Source organism: Leptonychotes weddellii, chromosome 8 (genome assembly GCF_054177405.1).
Source record: "Leptonychotes weddellii isolate Sample4059 chromosome 8, ASM5417740v2, whole genome shotgun sequence".
In the NCBI taxonomy this organism is placed as follows: domain Eukaryota; kingdom Metazoa; phylum Chordata; class Mammalia; order Carnivora; family Phocidae; genus Leptonychotes; species Leptonychotes weddellii.
Window position 1 is genome coordinate 77,704,901 of NC_138376.1, and position 16,258 is coordinate 77,721,158.

Here is a 16,258-nt window from a genome sequence, read left to right on the forward strand (position 1 = left end):
ATCACTCCAATCTCTGTCTGTGTACTGACTGTCACATGAAATTCATCCCTGTTTGCTACCTTAGTGTCACTGTTCAAATCCCCCTCTGTTTTCTAAGTCATTATATTAGGGCCCACCCAAATTCAGAATGACATCATATTAACTTGATTACAAATGGAAAGTCCCTATTTCCAGAAAACATCACATTCATAGATAGACATCCTGAAGTCACAATTTTCTGAGTTTTACCTATTTGATCTCTACCTGGTTCTCATAGTGAATATAGGAGAAAAAATCCCCTAATGATTCCAGCAGGGCAGTGGTAAAAGAATCATTTTGTAATATGCCAGAGCAGTCTCTGCTTCTTTGAGAAACTATTTAACAAGAGTATAACTGGCTGAGGTTTTATTAGGCCCAATATTCACCAAGATAAACCTCACTCTGAGAAAAAAATTATCAAATTTTGGAATAGAAATCATACAAAATATATTCTTAGGTCACTATGGAATTAAATCACAATGAAATTCCATCAGTAATGAAATGGTATGTGAAAAATCTCAAAATATTTAAACATTAAACAAGACACTTTGAAATAATGGGTTATTTAATGGGTTAAAGAAATGTAAAGGCAAAGTTGTTTTTTTTTTTAAGATTTTCTTTATTTATTTGAGAAAGTGAACACAAGCTGGTGGGGGTGGGGGGGTTGGGCAGAGGTAGAGGGAGAAGTAGACTCCCCGCTGAGCCAATTGAACTACACAGGCACCCCAAAACAAAGTTTTTAAAAATCATTTTAAATTAAATGAAAATATAAATAATAAAAAATTATGTGATATAGTGAAAGTTGTGCTCAGAGAGAAATTTATAGCATTGAATGCATATTTAGAAAAGAAGAAAGTTCTAAAATCAATAATTTAACTTTCCATCTTAGGATACTAGAAAAATCAGACAAGATTTAATCCAAAGTAACTAGAAGAATAAAAATAAAAATTAGATTAGAAGTCATTGAAATTGAAAACATGAAATCAATAGGAAAATTAACAAGGCAAAAATTGATTCTTTGAAATAATAATAAAGCTCATAAAGCTCTATTCGTGAAAAGAAAGAGAGCATACACAAAATATTAATATCAGAAATGAAAAAGTGATGTTCATTACTGATCCCATGCACATTAAGAGGAAAACAAAGAAATATTATGGACAATTCTTATACTTACAACTTTGATAATTTAGATGAAATGGGCCAATTTGTTGAAAGACACTACCTACCAAAAATCATACAAAGAGAAATAATCTGAATAGATCTTTATTTATGAAATGAATTTAAACAACAACTAAAAATCTTCGCAAAATGAAAGAACAAGACCCAGATAGATTAACCATAAATGAATGTTATCAAACATTTAAGGAGAAATGATACCAGTTCTCATCGTCTTCCAGAAGAATAGGAGAAGAAAGAACACTTCCTAACGTATTCTATGAGGCCAACATTAACCTAAAACCTAAACCATAGAAAGACGTCACAAAAAGGAAACCACAGACTATAATATTACATAAACATAAATGTAAAAATCCTCACCAAAATATTAGCAAATAGAATCTAATAATGCCTAATAGAATTATACACCACAGTTATTGGGATTTATTACAGGTATGCAAGGCAGTTTCAACATTTGAAAATCAGTTAATATAATTCACACTGACAGGGTAAAGAAAAAAATCACATTTTCATATGAATAAATACAAAAAAAAAAGCATTTGGCATATTCACCACCCACTTATGATACAAACTCTCAGCAAACTAGGAGTACAGAGGAATTTCCTCAACTTGATAAAGAAAATCTACAAAAAAATCTATAGCTAACATCACATTGATGGTAAGGAACTAGATGCCTTCTCCCTAAAAGTGATAGCAAGGTAAGGATGTTCCTCTTATCACTCTCATTCAACTTCATACTGGGAAGTCTTAGCTAATATGGTAAGACAAAGGAAATAAAAGGTATACAGATTGAGAAGGTAGAAACTAAAGCTGTCTTTGTTCACAAAAGACATGATTGTTTATGTAGGAAATCCGAAGAATCAATCAAAAAAACTCCTTGAATTTAAAAAGTGACTATAGCAAGATGCAAGACACAGGTTAATATACAAAAGAAAATGAATTGTTTTACTCAATGAACATTTGGAATTTGAAATTAAAAACAATGCAATGTACATTACCAGCAAAAAAATGAAATATTTAGGTGTAAATATACCCATTGTAACATATGTACAAGACCCGTATGAGAACTATAACACTTTGGTGAAAGGAACTGAAGAAGATCTAAGTAAATAGAGAGATATTCCACGTTCATACTGAGTGAGAACTCAATTTTGCCAAAATGTTAGTTCTTCCCAACTTGATCTATAGATTCAACATACTCCCAATCAAAATGCCAGGAAGTTATTTTGTGCATATCAGCCTGATTACAAAGTTTGTATGGAAAAGCAAAAGACTCACAATCGTAGACACAATACTGAAAAAGAAATTCAGAGGACTGAGACAACCTACTTCAAGACTTACTATAAAGTTACAGTCATAAAGACTGGTATTGGTGAAAGAATAGACAGATGAGTAAAACAGAATAGAGAGCCCAGATACAGACCCAAACAAATATAGTCAACTGAGTATATTTCAAATATACAGTTGAGCACCTGGATATGCACCACGACGGTGACTCCTAGACACAAGTGGAAACTGAAATCTATAAAACAGTCTCAGGAACTTTAGGCCCATGACATCTACCAATTACTCCTCCACTATGCTGAAATCACTAATTGATAAAAATGCTACTATTTAAGCAGTTTTGTGTACGTAATTTTAGTTAGAGGGGAAAAAGCAGAAGATGAGGAATACTTGGATCTACAAAATACACATATGGTAAAAAGTTTCCACGCTTATCAAATGATTAACTTCCCCCGTCCCCGATAAGTTTTTTTATAGTTAAAATGGGTCATTTCTTTACTTTTCTAGCTTATTTTAAAAAATGATTTCACATGAGAATGTAGAATGTCTTTTGAGGTCCCATATAAAATTTGAGTCCATTTTGTTAAATCAGGATCCATTTACTCAAGATTACACTGTCTTTAGAATACAGAATATTACATCCCGTCCTACTTTATCTTATAAAACCAAGACACATAGTAAAATGAATATAGTCCCTTTTCTCCACAGATAGCATGTAATGAAATAAGAAAATATATCATACTGGCAAAAAACAGCTCAATTACAGAGCATTTTTCAACTAAAAAATTGTAGGACATTTACCTTATTACTTAATAGCATAGTATTATACAGCTGCCCTTAAAATAAGTGATTGGCATAATGTTACATAGATTAATGCTGCCCAACTATAAAAATAAAAACCTTCTTTTTTTAAGATTTTAATTATTTATTTGAGAGACAGAGGGAGAGAGAGTGTGTACAAGCGGGGGGGAGGGGCAGAGGGGGAGGGAGAAGCAGACTCTCTGCTGAGCGGAGAGCCCAACGTGGGGCCCCATCCCAGGACCCCAAAATCATGTCCTGAGCCAAAGGCAGATACTTAACTGATTGATCCACTCAGATACCCCAAAATAAAAACCTTCTTAAGTAAAACTGCAAATTTTTGGTGACTTTGCTTATCAGCTATTAATTGATTCAGCATTTGGACTATGCTATATGCCAGGAAATCTGTTGGGCCTGGGGTAAAAATATAAACAAGATGTCTTTGCCATGGGTACTTGGTAGTGTTATAGTGGAAAGAAAAGCATCAAACATAATTATAATAATTCCAATAATATACAAAATATTACCAGTTTCCAATTTTGTCTGAGCGACAATTGTACTATCATGTGTCCCATAAGCATGTCATGAACAGAAAATAATATTCTGTAAAATGTGAAAAACTTACAAATATCTAGGAACATAACATATGTGTTTAGTGTGGCTGAAGCACCAAGTTTAAGAGGGATGACAGCAGTGAATGAAGCTGAAGGTATAAATTGAGGCTAGATTTTAAGGGTATTTATACCTGGCTACCACTGAGTCATTCCAGTAAGACTCAGGTATCCCAGGAAATGAAACATAAAAAAATAGCGGCTATGTACATATAACCTCTGAAAATTCAATAAGCTGTATTTATAGAACATTTGAGGAAAATTCTTAAGATGTTACCCATACAACTAAACGTATGAGCAATATTTTTACATCAAAATAATACCAGAGTTCAAAAGAATCATACTTAGATGCTCTGTGTCCATTAAAAATTTTTTTTTTCCCAACTATTTTGGAACTTTTTGTTTGCTCACTTGTTTTTAGTAACTATCTCCAGAATTTACTAAGCCATATTATTCACCACCACCCTTGAATATAGTAAGGCCTGCTGCCTCCTTACAAATATGAAATCTATAATCTAATAGTTAAAATATTGACTCTACTAAGATAGTCAGAAGAGGATGCTATAATTTTTATAGCTAATTTTACCAAAAAGGGGGAGTAATAGGATTATCATTGTAAAAAGTATAAGATTCCTGCCTATTCCTAATACAAAAATCAGAGAACCAGTTATGACATTAATGACTGTAATGATATGTTTATTTAGTAATATGTGAAATGTGTGTTTAGTAATAAAAATAAGACAGTAATTCCTTCTTTCACATTCAAAGCTATAAATTTAATTCAGTGATCTAATGCTTCAAAGAAACAAAAGATATCTAAAAAACAGACAAACCTATTTCACATACATTTTCTTTCACTTTTTTCAAGAAGTTTTATTTTGAAATAGTTACAGAATCACAAAATGTTGCAAAAAATATAGAGATAGATGCTTCATGTACCTTCAACAGTTATCACCAATATAACATTTTCATAACTATGGTACAATGTCATACCCAGAAAAATACCATTTGTACTATCTACAAAATGTATTCAAATTTTCCCAGTCTTATGTGTACTCTTTTGTGTGGGGTGTGTATGTGTGTATGTGTGTGTGTGTGCGTGTATCTAGTTCTAAACAATTTCATACCACAGTCAAGATTCAGAGCTGTTCCATCACCATAAGGCTTCCCATGCTACCCTTGGGGCGCCTGGGTGACTCAGTCAAACACCAGACTCTTGATTTCAGCTGAGGTCATGATCTCAGGGTCTTGAGATCGAGCCCCAGGCTGGGCATGAAGCCTAATTAAGATTCTTTCTCTCCCTCTCCCTCTGCCCTTCCCCCCAAAGGAAAAAAAGAAAAAGGCTTCCCATGCTACCCTTTATAGCACTCATATACAATTCCATCCCTAATCCCTGGCAACCACTAATCTGTTCTCCACCACTATATCTTGTTATTTCAAGAAGGAATTCTTAATCTCAGGAAACAAACTGAGGGTTGCTGGAGTGGTGGGGGGTGGGAGGGATGGGGTGGCTGGGTGATAGACACTGGGGAGGGTATGTGCTATGGTGAGCGCTGTGAACTGTGTAAGACTGTTGAATCACAGACCTGTACCTCTGAAACAAATACTACACTATATGTTAAAAAAAGAAGATAGTAGGAAGGGAAAAATGAAGGGGGGGATCAGAGAGGGAGACAAACCATGAAAGACTATGGACTCAGAAACAAACTGAGGGTTCTAGAGGGGAGGGTGGTGGGAGTATGGGTTAGCCTGGTGATGGGTATTAAAGAGGGCACGTATTGAATGGAGCACTGGGTGTTATATGCAAACAATGAATCATAGAACACTACATCAAAAACTAATGATGTGATGTATGGTGATTAACATAACATAATAAAAAATATTATTATATAAATTGAATGATGGAGTATGTAACCTTGGGACATTGATCACAGTTATTTTCAATTTCCTATCTAATAATTCCACAACTTTTGTCATGTCTAGCTGAGTGTCTCATTCTGATGCTTGCCTCACCTCTATATTGTTTTGTTTGTAGCATGCCTTAGAATTTTTCTGAAAGTCGGTCATGATATATTGGATAATGAGAACTTTAATGTGAGGTTTATGTTGAATTCTGCTATGTTTAATAATTTGTTATTGCTAAAAGGGCCAGAGGTTCAGATTTCTCTAATGTCCTTGTTTTCATATCCCTTGTTGTCTCTGGATTTCTCTAATAACTCCTCTTTAGATAGAATCTGCATCTTGTTACTCTTTCCAATGTAAGCCATTCCTATTATACTAGAGCCCTCTTGGCATGGTCATTTGGTGTGAGGGTAAGGGAATGTTCTAGAATCTGATGATTAAATCTCAGCTTTTCCCCTTTAGGGGAGACAGGAAGACTAGACAGGGCTGGAAGAGGGTAGATGCCTTCCCCGCTGTGTGGAACAATGTTCTGGTAGTCTTCTTTCCCTGGAGAATAAGCCTTTTATAAAAAATGCTCTGGGGATATTTCACAAAGACTACTTCTCCCCTTCCTCCATTATTGGCTCTTTGTTGTGAGAATCTGGTGGAGTTCCTGAAGGTAAAACTTATGAAAGTGTGGGCCCCCACTAATAGCTCCAAGAGTTTCCCACTTCCAAGTTAGTCCACACTTTGCCTCCAGCAATTCATTATACTTATTATATAAGTGCTGAAACCAGTGGACAGCTCCAGTGGTTCTGCTCCGGGTAAGCACATCTTGGACGTGACTCCTTGACTTGCCTGTCTTTCCAGACTTAGGGGCAGCAGCTGCAACCTCAGTTCGCTGATGAATTTGAGAAAAATGTTGATTTTCAGTTTTTCAGCTTTTTTTCTTGTTGTAAGTATGGGAGTTATGATTTCCACTCTCTTTAGATGTCAGAACTGAAGTCAGAAGTCATATATAACCTTTGAGACTGGCCTTTTTTTCATTTAACATGTCTTTGAGCTTCATCTAGGTTGTTGCATATATCAGTAATTTGTACCTATTTCTTGCTACATAGTATTCCATAGTTGGGTGTCCCACTCATTATTTAATCATTCACTTGTTGCAGGATATTTGGATTGTTTTTTTTATATGGGACATTATGAAGAAAGCTGCTATGAACCTTTTTTGTGTAAGTTTTTGTGTGAATATGATAGTTTTCATTTCTCTGGGATAAATGCCCAAGAGTACAATATCTGGGTTGAATGCTAATTGTATGTTTAGTTTTGTTAAGAAAGTACCAAATTGGGGCGCCTGGATGGCTCAGTCATTAAGTGTCTGCCTTCGGCTCAGGTCATTATCCCAGGGTCCTGGGATCGAGCCCCGCATCGGGCTTCCTGCTCAGTGGAGAGCCTGCTTCTCCCTCTCCCGCTCCCCCTGCTTGTGCTCTCTCTCTCTCACTGTCTCTCTCTCTCTCTCAAATAAATAAATAAAATCCTTAAGAAAAAAAAAGAAAGAAAATACCAAATTGTTTTTCAGAGAGGCTGTGCTCTTTTACATTCCTACCAGCAATATGTAAGTGATTCAGTCTCCTTGTAACCTCACCATTATTTTATATAAAGATACTGCTGCATGTATTAAAAATAAATTATTTTAATTTATAGTTATGCCTAATAATACTAGGTTTATTCAAAATAGTTCACACTCGAAAATCAGTATTATTATTAATAATAATATAATTTCTAATGTTTATTAGTTGGTTTTAATATAAAAATTATCATAAAACCCTATACTTAAATTCTCTGTTCTGAATTTTTTGTATTTCACATACATTTTATGAATTTCTATAATGCAGTTCAAAATATAAGACACCATGTTAGTTAAGTTTATTTATGAAAAACACTTAGGGGGCGCCTGAGTGGATCAGTCAGTCAAGCATGGGACTCTTGGTTTCGACTCAGGATGGTGAAATCATGCCCCAGGTTGGATCTCAGTTCTCAGAAAGGGTAGCTTGAGATTTTTTTCCTCCTCCCTCTCCCCTTCTCCCTCCCCATCTGCTCCCCCCTCCCCCCCCGCCCCTGCTCCTGCTTTCTCTCTCTCTCAAATGGATAAATAAAATCTTAAAAAAAGAAAACTTAGAACAGTGACAGGATTACAGTATAATCATTGATGACATTGCACTTCCTCATGTGATCATTCACATTTTTTCCCTCCCTCCTTCTCTTCCCCAGCATGTCACTATTTACATCAGTGTTTATTTGCCTAAGCTCCATCATCAAAGATTTCTCTTAGGTTTCAATTGCTCTATTAATCTAATCTATGTTAATCGTTGTTGATATATTAATTTAGCATGTAAACGCACAGTAAATCAATTGTTCTCTTTAGGTAATATGATAATCCCCAATAATAACTCTGATAATGCATATTGCAGGGAAATAGAACTTTGTATCTGCAAACTTAGGTTAACTTATTCCTCACAGGACCTCCCTTGTAAGTGAATTTTATTGAAACTGCAATAAATCAATAAAAGCAAAAACCTACTTTAAAATTATATGGAAAACTAAGAGAATAAACATTTACTACATTACTGTACATTTTTTAGAATCTGTATGTAAAGAAATCCTGTATGAGTCAGTGGGAACAGATTAGGCTCTAGAGATATACAACATACACCTGTCAATCAGCAGATACAAAATTAATATATAAGTGATTATTTAGTTTCTCTAATTATAGATGAATATTCACACTTGTGTAATACTGATACATTTTTATGTAGCTAAAATGGATTACTTATTTTCTGTGTATCTTATAAAACCTAGATAAAAATCTTATTTTGGAGATAAATTATAAAAAAGTAAAACTAAATACAAGAATAGAAAAATACAGGAAATCTAATTAGATTTAAAAGAACACCTTCTCAGGGCGCCTGGGTGGCTCAGTTGGTTAAGTGTCTGCCTTAGGCTCAGGTCATGATCCTGGTGTCCCAGGATCAAGGGATGAAGCCCCACATCTGGCTCCCTGCTCTGTGGGAAGTCTGCTTCTCCCTCTGCCCCTCCCCCCGCTCATTCTCTGTCTTTCTCTCTCTCTCTCTCTCAAATAAATAAATAAAATCTTTAATAAAATCAAACAGAGCACCTTCTCTTACTGCTCTAATAATACAGTTCAATTTAGAAAATAAAAGGTTAAATACCACCTTTCGCATATGCCTTATTTGAATTGCTAAAGTGCAACGATAAGGACACTGAATTTGAAGAAGACCTCTGGCTTCTTTATTTAGAAGAAGACTGGCTTATTTATTTTTTTCCACTGATTGTGTGGCCCTTAAACATAGATACTATGCTAGTTTTGGCTCCATATTCCCTGGATCTGTCTCTTCCACCCTTAACTGACTTTTTATGACTCTTACAAGGAGACAGAGAAAAGTAAACAGTGTAATGAATGTTGCAAGAGCAGTAATGTTGGTGGTTTAGATATTATGGCTGAGGCAAAGTGAGATCGCTATTGGGAATGACAAAGAGATTTTGACTGAGCAAATGAGAGAGAGTGGAGCAACTTACCAAAATGTATCTGCAGTGTGAATGCGGGTTCGTATTAAGGGGATTAGTGTCACTGCATAGGTTTTTTTTACAGCCAGCCAAATATTTATTTTAATTTCACCTGCAGGATTAATGATTTTACTTATTGTTCAGGTGAATCGTCAAATTCCAGGCCATTGCAATGTGTTTATTGTATGGTGTTCATGTAATAGAAATTTATAAGATGTTCATGATACCAACCACACAAAAGTAGCATCATTACTGCTTGCCCTATATCAAGAACCTAGTAAATATATTCTCAGATAAAACATTTCTTTGGCAAACTTAGATGTTAAAATTCAAATTTAGAAGTAAATCAATATTCAGAGGAGTTACAATAGAAAATAATAGAGCTAACAAGGCCAGTGAAAGTAGTAAAAGTGTTGAAAAAATTCTCTTGAGAATTGTGAAATAATGCCTATATTTTAAATGGGTGATATTGAGAGTAATAAAGCACAGAATATGTAGGAAATCAGGAGAAGTGAAAAGAGAATGCTGTTTTGAACATGAACAGATTGCTCCTACAGGCATTTATGCAGAAAGCCTTTTCCAACAGCTCTCAAATACTCATCCACACTTTACAGTTCAGTGAACTCAGTTTGAACAATAGATCTATACCATGACCTGAAGCTGAAAATACTGTAAACCACCCCCCAAAAAAAATTTTAACTATGCTTCTTTAAATTCATGTTAATGAATATTTGTGTTTCAAATAGGTCTTCATAAAATAAAAGTGTTAGCACACCAATTAGAATATTTATTAATGATAAATTGAATGTAAGAAATGTCTAAGATGCTTAAGAGAAAGTCTTTGCTATAGAGATTTGCCCCTTCATAAAAGCAAATATTTTAGAGTCAGTTCCCAACATGAGATTTATTGGGTTTAGTGGTTTTCATTAAATTAAATCCTAAAAGGCTGAAATTAAATATCTTCCAGAACTACTCAAACCTAGCAGTGTACCAGGCATTAGGTGGACCGAGGATTCCTCAGGTCAGAATTTGCTGTTCCGTGGCGGGATCAGAAAAGCATGAAGCAGGATTTAACAAGGGAAACACAGTGGTAAAGGTAACTATGTTTTCTTCTCTAGCATAGCTACCATACTTTTCAGTTATTAAAGAAAAAAATATATATAATATATATGCATGCATGCATATATGTATGTATATTACAGATGAGGTAAAAAATAGAATACCCAGTGGATTTTTTTTTTCCTGAAACAATATAGGAGGGGCAGTGCCTGGCTGGCTCCCTCAAAAAATCATGTGACTCTTGATCTTGGATTTTTTTTTTCCTGAAACAATATAGGAGGGGCAGTGCCTGGCTGGCTCCCTCAAAAAATCATGTGACTCTTGATCTCAGGGTCATAAGTTGGAGCCCAACATTTGGTGCAGGATTCCTTAAAAAAATAAACTTTGAAACAATATAGGAAAGTTGAGGACTTAATATTCTTTTACCAACTCTTCTCATATAATACAACCTACAACAATGTTCTAATGAATCACATCATTCCTATTATTCAAACTTCAAATCAATACCAGGTACATTCCTGTAGTGCTAAAGCTAAAATTTAATAAAATACCTTGGTTTATATTTCTTGAATAATGACAGGTAAGGAAGTCTTCTTTGAAATAGGAGAAATAAGATAATTCTGAAAAGATTAATTTAAAAAATCATAAAAGTTTCCCACAAGGACAGTAGTTTGTGAGGGAGAAAAAAAGAAATACAAAAATGTTCATGTGCCCATATATTTACTTCAAAATTTCTTACCTGCTATTAGCTTCTTTGTTATAAGAGAAAAACAAAGTTTATAAGTTACCAAGAAAATATTAACCCATTTCACATGAAAAACAACAACAACAAAAAATAGGTGATATAGTTTTACCAGTACAAAGATTTTTGAAAGTAAAAAATGTTCTTTAATCTTCATTTTATATTATACTGTGAATGTAAAAATGCTCTTATTCTATTTCCTTTGCTTCTGAATAATCTTATTATTTGAAATATTTATATTTACAGTAAATTTCTTGCATTTGACAGACAATGGACACTTTCATACAATGCTGCAAGTATTTTTATCCAAAGATACTTTTTTAAGCTGCCAATTAATTATAAACAACACTGAACCAGGCACAATAAAGAAAGTATATCAACTACATCAGGATAGTGGTTGTCAGCATTAGGACATTTTGTTAGCTTGTGTTTGGAGGAAAAATTCCTTTGGTATTATGAAATTACAGAATTTTACAAAAATATTTTATGTGCATAAAATATAAAAGTCAGTTTCATTTTTTAATTCTCTGTCACATTTTCACTTGTATCTATAGCAGTAACATGTTATAAAGTTTGTTTAGTGTGTATTTGTATATTGAGTCTTTAAAGATTTAATATGAAATAACAAAATAGTTTTAACATAAACATTTCTTAAACTATGAAGCTAGAAATATCTCAGTTTCCCTCCCACGCTACCCTCATCTTAGCTAGGCTACAGCATTGGCCTCCAAATGAATCTCTATCTCCATTTTCATATCACTGCAGTCAGTCTTGTATATAGCTGAGATTATCTTTTAAAAGAATTCTATCACAACACACTACTCCATCACATTCAGAATACAATAAACTATTTTGTTCCTGCCATGTAAAGTCCCACCAATTTGGTCTTTGTATCTCTCTCATCTCTTCTCCCTTTATCATGTGCCTGACTAACTAACATGTGCTCACTAACCCTGGGCACCTTGGCCTTCTTGTTTATTACTGCCTTACTCCAGGTTTGTTCCTGCTTCCCTACTTGAGCACCTTCTGTACCATATGCCCTAACTATCCCTCTCGCATATCATCATATCATTGTAATGGCTTGATCTTTGTTCAAATTTACACCTGAGAGAATTACTTTCTTGTTGGGGTTAATGTAGAGCATGAAATCAGCCATAATACCTGGCTTGCTAAAATGCAACACAGAGGCCACTGAGGGCCAGGGAAGGTTTTGGAGAACACCAAAGCCTGCACGACCACCCTGCAGTAGGAATGCCGCGGGGAGTTGCCTTCCCGGAAGCTTTCTTAGCCCAAACAGCCGCCCTGTGATCTAAGAGATTTTGCATTGTCCCCTAGGCTAGGTTTAGCAGAACTCCTTGAACACACAGATTAGCATATCGTATCTTTCCTGTAAACAGCTCTGCCTAGTTCCAGTAAGACCCCTTGGCACACATCCCGTGCTAGAGAAACAGTGATAAGGACTTGTGATTATCCTGAAGGACCAATAAAAGTGGGAGCAAAGCAGGGCAAGGGGGTGTTGACCTCCTTGCCTTCTCCTCTTTCACAGCAAAATTTGGAGTAATCTTTCATCCCTCGGTGCAGGGATTGCTGGCCATTCCCAGCACTTTCTTACCATCTTTTCTAAAATTTTCACTGTTCACTTTCTATGATCTTACCCTGCTTTTTTTACCCACCATCACAATTATTATAAAGGTGAATTAGTAAATAATGCCAAATAAATGACAGGGAAAAGAGTTTAAAGTTAGGAATAGAAAGTGTCACAAGTCTCAGAGCAATGAAAATAAAGAATACATTAGTCATTGACCCTAGAACTTCAGAGACCAGTGATGACAAAGACAATGATATTGTCAGTAGACTTTTTCTTCAGGAAAGGCCCAGTGCATACGACAACCAATGAAAAGGAAATGAGGAAGTGGAGAGAATATATGCGCCTATCATTGCCATTGTTGCTTGTTTGGTTGGTTGGTTTTATATGATACATATCTTTTGATGATATTTACAAATTGAGGAAATTGTGAGTAGAAAAAATACACGGAAGATTGAAGAGATTTTGATGAAGTAGAGATTTGAGGAAATCAGAAAAAAAAGAAGTCTGCGCAGACATGGAAACCATGTGAGAAGGAGGCACTCTTCACCCTGAGGCTACGGAAAAGCACAAAGATTATGGAAGATTAGGGGGGATGATTTATAGCCCACACAACTTCATGCTAAAGAGTTGGAAGTTATCTGGGACCCAAATGATATGGTGGTCAGGTCAAAGTATCTTCATTATCTTGGTGTTGTGATTATTTTTCCTTGTAGAAAATAGCTCTCAAAGTATAGAAAAGAAAAGGATTGGGAGGTTGATTCACAGTTTGGATTTTATAAGGCAAAGAGGTTTATAAAAAAACAGGAAGAGGGAGTCGAGCATCCAGACTCAGTAGGAGAACTGAGGCCAAAACTGGGTCTAATATAATCTCTCAGTTTGCATAGAACAGAATTCCATATTATGCAGGAAATTAAAAATAGATAAATATTTAGGTATTAAATCTACAATAATCATCATCATCATTCTTATTTTAATAACTTTCTGTTTTAGATGTATAGTAAAGCTTCAAAGATGGCACAGAGAATTACCATCTACCTCACACCCACTTCCACAGCTGCTAACATCTTACATTACTATGGTACGCCATTATAAAGGATACGTACTGTCCAAACCACTTGTCACTGTTGATGTCATACTTGATTACCTGGCGGAGAGAGTGTTTCTCAGGTCTCTCCACTGTACTGTTTCTCTTTTCCTTCCTTCTCCACACTTTACTTTTTGGAGGGAAGTCACTTAGGTAAGGCCCAGACTTGAATGGGACATTATCAGCAACTTCCTTAAATGTGGAGAATAAATTATTTGGAATTCTTCTGCATAGTAGATTTGTCTTTTCTCTCTCACTTATTATTTACTCCATCATTTGTTTGTATCATTATGAATATGTGGATACTTATATGCTACACTGGGTTATAATCCTTTTTTGTTGTTGTTGTTGTTTTTCCTTAAATTGTTCTGATTTTGCCCATTGAGAGCTCTTTCAGTTGGATTACATATCTTTTGACATATTCCTAAAATTATAGTGCTTCTTTGGTTGTTGTTTTTTGTCTTAGTGCTTCCTTACTTTCCAGAACTATAAGATATCCAGGCCCATCTCGTCCATTTGCCTGGTCTTAGAGTCATTGATTTATCTAGAAATTTCTTGTTCTCATATTGAAGAGCTTTATTAGAAACCAAAATATGAGCACTAAGTATGCTTGTTGCTGCAGGAGTATCGTTTCCAGACACTTTTATCTGAGAGAGCAAGGAAATATATATGTGTTTATAATCAGTGATTATATAGGTATTTATATATATATATATATATATATATATATTTATATATGTAAACATCTGAATCTATGTTTAGCCAAATATCACTCACACCGATGTTTCCAATTTTAATCCATCACCTCCTAGATCACCTAGCCTCCTCTTCTGGCTTATCTATAACCTCCCACTCCAACAATTAGAAACCTATCTCTCACAATCAGACATCCATTTACTTAAATTGTTAAGTTCCTATATATATATATATATATAGTGGTTTTAGAATTGTTGACCCATATCCTCACAGGAAACTACTTTATCACCTAAAGTACAGTGCTTATGCATCACTCCTTTTGCCTATGGTTTGTAAGACAATAGTAATTTCCAAAATGACTTAGATCAACACCTTTTTGCTCTCTCCCACCAAGGTTTTTTCACACCTGTTTAAAACATTATAATTCTTTTCATATAGTTTCCTGTGCATCCTGGGACTCCTGGATTTTCTAATTGATTTTTTAAAAATCCACATACATTCAGGTTCACTTTGTGTTCTGTATGATTCTAAGGGTTTGGAAAGATGTAAAATGTCACGTGTCCACCATTTATCATGTAAAAATGCACTCAACATGAAAAAATGCATTTTGCCTTTTAATTGGCATCCTTATGTCATACAAAATAGTTTCTCTGCCCTAAAAATGTTTTTGTGCTTCATTTATTTAATCTCCATTCTTCTCAAAACCCTGGCAACCATTGATGTATTTTCTGTCTCAATAGTTTTACCTTTCCCAGAATATGTAAATGTTATTATACAGAATGTAGCCTTTACAGACTGACTTATTTCACTTAGTGATATGTACCTAAGAGTCATCCAAGTTTTGTACAGATACATAGTTTATTTCTGTTTATCACTGAATAGCACTCCACTGTATGGATGTACCACAGTTGCTTTATCCATTCACTGGATATCTCTGTTATCTTTAAAGCTTTATTTCCAGGTACATTTTTTTTTTCCAAATTTCCACTGATTCTACCAACCCTTCCTACCTACCAGTTTTCACACCCTTTACACACAGACACATATACATACACATAAACACACACCTATCTATAGTGGAAATTTAGCAATCTTATCAAAGTAGCCTAAGCCCCTGTTATTTCTCTACTTCAACTAGTGTAAAAATGTTTTGCTGAACTCCCAGAAGCCACTCTGACCTTCCTCGAAATCAATGTTTTATTCTGCATTCTGTCAAGAATTCAAATCAGATTTCATTATATCCCCTGCTTACCATACTTCAAAGGCTTCCTACTGTGTTCAGTTTAAAGATAAAACCCCATATCAAGCCTCTTCAAACTCCCATGTAATTGTTTTTTGTCTTAGTGCTTCCTTACTTTCCAGAACTATAAGATATCCAGGCCCATCTCGTCCATTTGCCTATTTTGAATATAGTAGATAACAATAGAATATGTGACATACATAATAATATATTTTCAATGCTTCTAGTGAGGTTGCCTTTGATGATTAAAAAAAAAGATATTTTGAATCACACCTCACTCCTGTTGTAAATTTCTTACAGTCATAACTCCCTAATCTCTTCAGAGATTGGTCCTGAATGGAGGGTATTTGAGGATGTTATGAGGTTTTGTTTTGTTTTGTTTTTGTTTTTGTTTTTTTGGGTTTTTTTTATTCTTATGTTAATCCCCATACATTACATCATTAGTTTTAGATGTAGTGTTCCATGATTCATTTTTTGTGCATAACACCCAGTGCTC